Source organism: Lichenostomus cassidix, chromosome 4 (genome assembly GCF_008360975.1).
Source record: "Lichenostomus cassidix isolate B80296 chromosome 4, HeHo_3.0, whole genome shotgun sequence".
In the NCBI taxonomy this organism is placed as follows: domain Eukaryota; kingdom Metazoa; phylum Chordata; class Aves; order Passeriformes; family Meliphagidae; genus Lichenostomus; species Lichenostomus cassidix.
The window spans coordinates 47896490-47903873 of NC_139484.1; the positions used below are offsets into that span (position 1 = coordinate 47896490).

Consider the following 7384-nt stretch of genomic DNA (forward strand, 5'->3'; position numbering starts at 1 on the left):
CGCCTTAAACTATTCCGGGACAGAGCAATGACTATTGCTAACAGCGGAATAATCCGGAACGACCCTTTCTCTAGGTGAAGAGCCGGAGGGAGCGGCAGGCAGCGCTCCGGGCTGCGGGTAGAGCTTGCGCCGCGGGGCTCCGAGCGGCGGGCAGGGGCACGGGTGAGGTGGGTGTGTGCCGCCTGTCACCCACGGCATCTCCCGCTGCTATCCTCACTTTTACACAACTAGTTTTGATTATTGCTTTCAATTGTGTAGGGTAGAGGAGCGGACATCGTCTCTGGAAGATGCGTCTGCTCGAAATGTAAATACGCAACGGAAAAGGGAGAGTTATCTGTGCCCGAATGAAATACTAATGGAAGGAGAAAGATCTGTTGGAGTAGGATGCTGGATCTCGCCTTAGTTGTTTTTTCTCCTTTTGCCCGGGAAAAACGGGTGGCTTTCCCCCCTCCTGGCCTCATGTCTCCCGCTGCTAAAAACTGTGCTGGAAATTTTCTAGGGTGCTTTCGGCTCGCCCGGCTCTGGCTGTCCTGAGCAGAACCCGCCGCGCCTCCCGCGGCAGGCAAGGAGGTTCCGGGCTCAGAGGCCGGGGAGTCCCGGACCTGGGGACGGGCCCCTTCGGGCGGGGGTTCCTGGGGCAGCTGAGGGGGAGAACGCCGAGCAGCGGCCGAGGAAGACTTTCCGCGGAGGGAGCCCCCCTCCCCCGTGCTCCTTGCCCGGATAAAGCCCTTCCTGACAGGGGAGGGAAGGGGCAGGCTACAGGGCAGGGGCTTCCCTTTGGTCTCAGTGTGTGTTCTGTAAAGTTGTGACAGATTATTAGTAAAGGGAGGGGTTTCACAGTTTGATGAAGATATAACACACTCTGGACTATCCATCCTCCGGGCCCATTCATCAGCGGCAGAAGCGCGGAGATGGGGGGAGAAGAGCTCTGTTCCTCTCCCCCACAGCAATTCATCACTGCGGCTGAATCGGGGAGTCTTGTCCTTCGGCGACCGCTCCCTGGCCGCCCTCCTGGGATCCCTGTTAGGTCAGCTCCGGCCCAGGCCAGCCCCTCTGAGGGGCCAGGGCTGCTCCGCGCTCTCTCCGCGGCTGGGGAGGCACTGCCGTCACCGCGGCAGCAGGACTGGCGCCCCTGGGTCGCGGAGCGCGGACAGGCGCGGGGGTCCCTATGTCCCTGTCACCCCGGCGAGGGGGAATCTCCCTAATGCAGAATAGAGGAAAGCTGAGAAGCTGCATACAGGGATCGGGAGAGATGGAAAGGGACAGACGAATAAACTGATAGATAGATACAGACTAGGCGAGGATGCTCCTGTGGCAGTCTTTTGTTTGGGAGTGAGTGATCCTCATTGTCTGTCGACGTGGAGAAGAGAGGAAATTAATTGCAACCAATTAATAATTAATCCCGTTTAAACAGCTTTATTATCACCCACGAACGAGAGGGAATTGGTCTGATAACCCCCCGAAGACCGAATGTCAAGTTTAACCAAATAGTTATTGCTTTATCAAACAGAGTCTGCAAATAAATTAATCAAAAGCAAATATGTTCTTTGTGCGGCTCGTTTGCCAGTAATGGATGGATATGAAGATTTGCCGATATTATTGTCTGTCATTCAATCTAACAAAGTGAACATTTATTGCATATATATTAAAAATTATCCCTTAATCGAGTGGGGCTGGGGTTGCAGTTATTGGAGTCTTCCCAGAGGTGAAGTCCCCTTGGATAGGAAAAGGGAGGGCTGTTCTTCGCCTCCCGTGCGATTCCCTTCGGAACATGTTTCAAAATTGCTTTAATCCACCGCTAAATTGAGCTGTTTTACTAACTGTCCACGATATCATAAACAGTTTGAGGAGCTAATGGACGAGATGTTATAAAAATAGTGGACGTAAAGCACAGAAGAGGCGATATATTCGCCCTGGAGTGATGGCCGGAGACCCAGCCACGGCAGACAAGCCATCTTTGTCTCCCCCTTGCTTACATCATTTTCTAATTAGGCATAAAATTGTCTTCATACACTGGTATCGCTGCCTTCATAAACATAACCATTATCGTTCATAAAGACCCCATTGTGGGGAGCCCCTCTCAAAATAGAAAAGGATCTGGAGAGGCCCAAAGAAAAAAACATCCCCTTTGTTTTCTCTTTTGAGAAGACGGATGGGCAATGTCACGCAGAAGATTACTTTAGACTATTAAATTGTCAGAAAGGAAGAATTTCCCTATTAATAAAGGGAGTATAGGATAGTGATGGAGCTGGATGCTGGAGGCTGACGAGGCGCAGTACCCGGCGCAGGATGCGCGGGGATGGCGGGACGCCGCCCGGGAACGGCACGGCAAGGCCCATGGGAGCCGTGGCATTCCCTCCGTGGCATTTCCGGAGCGAGGCCGGGCGTGGCTTGGTGCCACGCACCCGCGGACCAGCGGGCAGCCCCGGCCTCGGCGCCGGGATAACTGGATGGAGATGGATGGAGCCGCCTATCACCCCCGACGCGGTGTCAGCCCCCGGACAATTACTGTCTCCAGAGGGATGGACAGACTGACTGACACTGACCTCTGCCCACGAGCCCACTGGCGGCCCCGAGGAGCTTATGTGCAATTTGCTGGATTTCGTTTACAATAACCCGACTTGACATAAATAACTCTCCATGCTGTGTCTACGCCCGCCTGACCTCCTGAACTAGCGCGGAAACACTGCTGTATTGATCAGGGGCGCGGGGTTTTTTTGCTTCTTTTTTTTTTCTTTCTGTTTGGCCCGTGAAAACCCGCTCACTCCGTCCCGCGGTCCGTGCGCTCCCCCGGGCCGGTCGGGCCCGGTCCCCGCGCGGGGGAGGCAGCGGGGCCCGGCCGGTTCTCCGCGCAGTGCTGAACCGAGCCCTCCTGAACCGGGACAGTGCTCGGAATTCCTCGGACCCTACTTTAACTTGAGGACGATTTTCTAACAAAAAACGCAAGAGTTAAATTTCATGTCGCGACAGCTACTGGCGTGACGCCCGGTGAGGGTCGACAGGGAAGCCCCGATGAAGCATGAGCACCCCGAAAGCCTCCCCTCCTTTTCCTTTCCTCTCTCCGTCCTTCCCCGCACCGACTCGGAGCCAGACCTTTGTGCTGGCCCCTGTTGGAAGCTCTGCGGGGCGTTCGGAGATGGACGGAGGGAAGGGAAATAACAAGGAACGAAAGTAAAGGGAGAGAAAGGGACTCTGCGGCAGAAGCCTTGCGGAGTGAGGCTGATGTTATCCATTTAGTGTGACATATGGAAATCTGCCGGTGGGGCCACAATTAAAGGAGCCGGCCCTGTGTCCTTTATTCCCCGCTAACTTTTGTGTTAAATGTTAACAACCTGGTGCTATCCATTCTGGCTCTATTACCAAGTGAATGTTGACTCCAAGGCTGCCTTCCTTTCTGCCTATTCTGGGGCTGCCTCCCATGCAGATTTATGTATTTTTGATATTAAATTCTTTCTAACATTACGCCTGCTCTCTTGTTGACTTTCATTGACCCTTGCCCTTGTCCCCATACTTTTCCATATTTAATACATGAACATTTTTGCCAGTGCCCTCCCCTCTTTGTTACCTCCCGGTTGACTGCCGTCCCTAATGGCATGTGCTGTTTGCTCTGTTGTTGAACTTGGTAGGGTCACATAGTCTTGTGCTGTGATATCCTCTGCATTTCCAGCCCTGCCATTCTGGGGAGGTGCCTTGTGGAACAAGCCTTTTTTTCCCCTAGCTACCGGCTTCCTAATGACTTGAGCAAACACCTTCGCTAATGATCCCCCAGGCTCCCTAATCCCCTCGGGGTTTTGTTTAGCTGAACTCCTAGTGCTCTGCCTGTCCCACTGGTATCTTGGCCTCTCTGACCTGAGACATCGCAGCTCTTCTCCTTGGAGCGGGCTGCCTTGTCCAGCTCCGCCTGGGCCAAAGGCCAGGATCATGGGAGCATTGCATGCCACCAGCTGCTTGAGGTGACACCGAATTACAAAGAAGAACCGCCAAAGGAAACTTCGGCTCACACAGGCAAATGAATGTGTTCATTTATCTCCTCTGACTCCGCGGTTCGCCGAGTGCCTCGGCCCTACGGCTTGGCTGGGGGAGCGGCTAAACGTCCTTCCCAAGAAAGATTGGCTCACTTCTCCTAGGCCGGTCTGTTCAGTATCATTATGTGACCGGTTTTCAGAATTGAAGTTGCCTGGTGTTTTGATTCTTCCCTGCCTGTGCATTTGTGCCCTGGAGGTCCCTTCAAAATGGATGCTAATTGTTGGGGCTGCACACTGCTGCCTGCTAAAATGCCCCAGAGCTCCCAGGCCCTGCTCCTCAATGGCTTAATTGACAAGGACTTGTCTGTATTTAGGAGCAGCTGGTCCAAAGCATTGGCACATCAGTGCAATCTTAACACAGCATCCCTAGCCTGGAGGAGTATGAGGGTAAACGTGGTTAAAATGAAGGAAGATTTATAGTCGGCCCCCTTGGGTAATGCGACAGAAGACAGCTACCAAGATTTTCCCTAGTAGGGGTTTCATTCATCAGCTTCCCAGCCTTGGTAACGTGTCTAGGAGCCACGTTCCAGCTATTATTAATAATAGGAGGTGGCCATTTAGCACAATTAGGCAGGTGACAGTATTCCACAATAATGTGTAGCCCTGAACGAGACGGGGAGCCGCCAACAAACAGATCCGCTACCGAACAGCGCCGAGTCTCTGCGCCACAGCCATGTCCCGAGTGGATCTGGGCTGGTCCAGGGGGCAGCGAGTGCTCACCCACCTGCGAGGACCCCAGCCCGCAGCTCCATGTGTTGCCAGCTAAATCCTGGCAGGCAGCGGTTTACTCTCCTTCTACGGGGAGGGCTGGGAAAGAGCATCTCCTGCCCAACTGCTCCCTCTAACCCCTGAGTTAAACCCTCTGAAGTCACACACCGTGCTTAAAAATCATCTTCCATCACATCTCCGAGCTATAAATAAAGTGTCTCTTAATTTCGGATGCACAGATGAAATGTATGTAATTTTTTTGTCCCCTCTTTAAACGTTTCTCGTGAGCTTCATGTTTATAGGATTTAAACGTACACGATTCCTAAACGGGAACGGCTGGGTTTATTTTCTGCACAGGGTTATTCAGCGTTTTACAAAGAAGGTTTATGGAGCAGCTTAAAACTAAGGGGTTTTTTGTTGTTGTTGTTTTGCAATGTGTGGGAAATACTTTTATGTTCACACAGTTCGCCCCATGAATAGGGATAATAGGTTCGGGATCCTCATTGAAATTTGAAGTTTTTAAACAGAAATTCCCTAACTTTTGCTCGTTTTCTCAACTTTTTTCGTAGGAACAATGCCAACATTGAAGCCCTCGGTTGGAGTCTGCACAGTTGGAGATCTTTGGTGCCATTTTAGACATCTTTGGATTTCATCAATCAAACTGACTGCAATTTTCCATAAAAACCCTGAATTTGGGTCAGAAAGTGGGCAAAGCAGATAAAGATCGTTCGAGCTGTCTTATAAGATGATAAATAGATATCCTTTCAGCCCAACAATGCAAGAAGTGCAGTTTTGTAATTCACTTCCATTGGTTTTGAATGCAGTGAGTCGAAACAATTTATACATGTTTTCCCATGGTTAGAAGATGTCTTTACATACTTGTCAATAGTAGCTTGACCTTTTTCCCCACTGAGCTATGAAGAGGTGCTTTTTTCCCCTCCTTTTTCCCTTTTTCCAGAATACAGAAAAGGGTGGTTTGGGGTTGGCTTTCCTTTCTTTTTTTTTTTTTTTTTTTTATTTCCCCCACTTCCTTCCTCTATTTCTTTTAGAGACCAAACCAATAAGATATTTCAATTTAACCTGAGGTTTAAACAGATGGTATGTGATTCACTGCAGTTCACCACGCTGCAGAGGAAGTATTTTGCTCTGTGCTGCCATGAGCGAGTGTCCCGAGTGAGGTTTTAGCCAGACCTGTTGGGTGTCCTCAGTGTCTTCTTGAACTTTCATTTAATGGGTGAGAAGCCCTAAAAGTGTCGGGCGGAGACCTCGGTGGATTCTGCCAAACTGTCACAGCAGGTAGAACCTTGCTGTACGGCCGAGGGGAGAGTTTCTGTCTTCTGGGGTTTCTGTCCGCTCTCTAACTGCCCCGAGAGGAATGTCTTGTGGGGTGAAGTCCGTGCTCGTGCCAGCCCATTAGATGCTACACGCACCCGGGCAGGATTGGAAGGGGCACCTCATGTGGTGTGACCGGCCCAGAAGGTGTAGGGACACCTCCCGCATCAGCAGCACAGGGCACCGGTCTGGACGTGTTTCAGAAAGTAAGGTGGGAGCATTGACCTGGGTCTGCAGGGCAGGGAAACTGAGGCACGAAGCCGCTTTCCCACGGCTGGGCTCAGGGGTGGCTCGGCACTCGCCGATCCCTGCCGATCGCTACGAAGCAAACTGAAGGACTCTTTCTGGGAAGAGGACAGGAGAGAAGGGTAGGTATTTAGAAGGCTTGAACTGCTCCACTGAACCAGGGGGATTTTCCCCGGGGGGAAACCGCCCAGATCCCCACACTCTGCCAGCGCCCAGCCCGCCCTGTCCACTGGACAGCCTGCCGCTAGCCAGCCCCCCTTCCGGGCTGAGGAAGATAGTGGAAGGACTAGGACCAGAGATAAGGCTTTGCTTTTCCTCCCCTCGCCTTGATCACGACAGCCCTGCTAAGTGCTGAACGCTCCCCGCTAATGGATAATGACCTGGGGTGTGCAGCTGCCTCCTGCTCCTCAGATAAAGGCAGCTTCTACTATTAATTGCATTTGTAACATGAGCGCAGTAGGTTCACAACCAAAACGATCCAGAAACGGCAGCACCCACGTTGCGACGGGCCCAGCCGCCTACACGAAGCATCCGGACCCTTCTGCAGAGCGCAGACGGGGTCCCCGGCCTCTCGCTGTCCCCTGGGGGGAAACAGTGGCTGGGGAGGAGATGGTCCAGCTGCCCAAGAGCATTTCCGCCCCTGCAAAGGAGCACGTGGAAAGGCGGCGGGAAGGGGTTAAAGCAGCTCGTGGCCCCGGCTGGCTTCCCACGGCCCGTGGGTGCGAAACTGCCATTCACGCCATGCAGATTTCGGGGCTGCGAACAGTTCCCTTAACTGAGGCGTATCTCTCGTGAAATTCCACCTGAACGAGATAAAAAACCTCTTTTATTGTTGCTATTTTGCTGTACTTTTCCACCCTTTTCTAAGGAGAGAACGTGTTTGCTTCTCTGCCTTCCCTCCAGCACTTCTTCAGGGCCGGAGGAGAGAGCTGGAGCCTCATCTGCCGCTGGGAGCACCCGGGCTCAGCGGGGCCGTGTGCGAGGCCAGGGGCGGGCTGGGAACTCTGCGGACACGGCAGCACAGCCCCCCGGCATCTTCCCGCAGGTGCAATGGGGCTGCCGAAGTTTTTGGG

The 7384-nt window shown here is 52.6% G+C and overlaps 1 long non-coding RNA gene across 1 annotated transcript in view; it reads left to right on the plus strand.

Moving 5' to 3' along the window:
- Positions 1-5509, plus strand: part of LOC146438421 (uncharacterized) — a 7464-nt gene extending 1955 nt beyond the window's left edge. The window contains exon 2 of the long non-coding RNA XR_014852072.1: positions 5303-5509. This is a non-coding gene — a long non-coding RNA (uncharacterized LOC146438421). The remainder of the gene's footprint in view (positions 1-5302) is intronic.
- The last annotated feature ends 1875 nt before the right edge of the window (positions 5510-7384 follow it).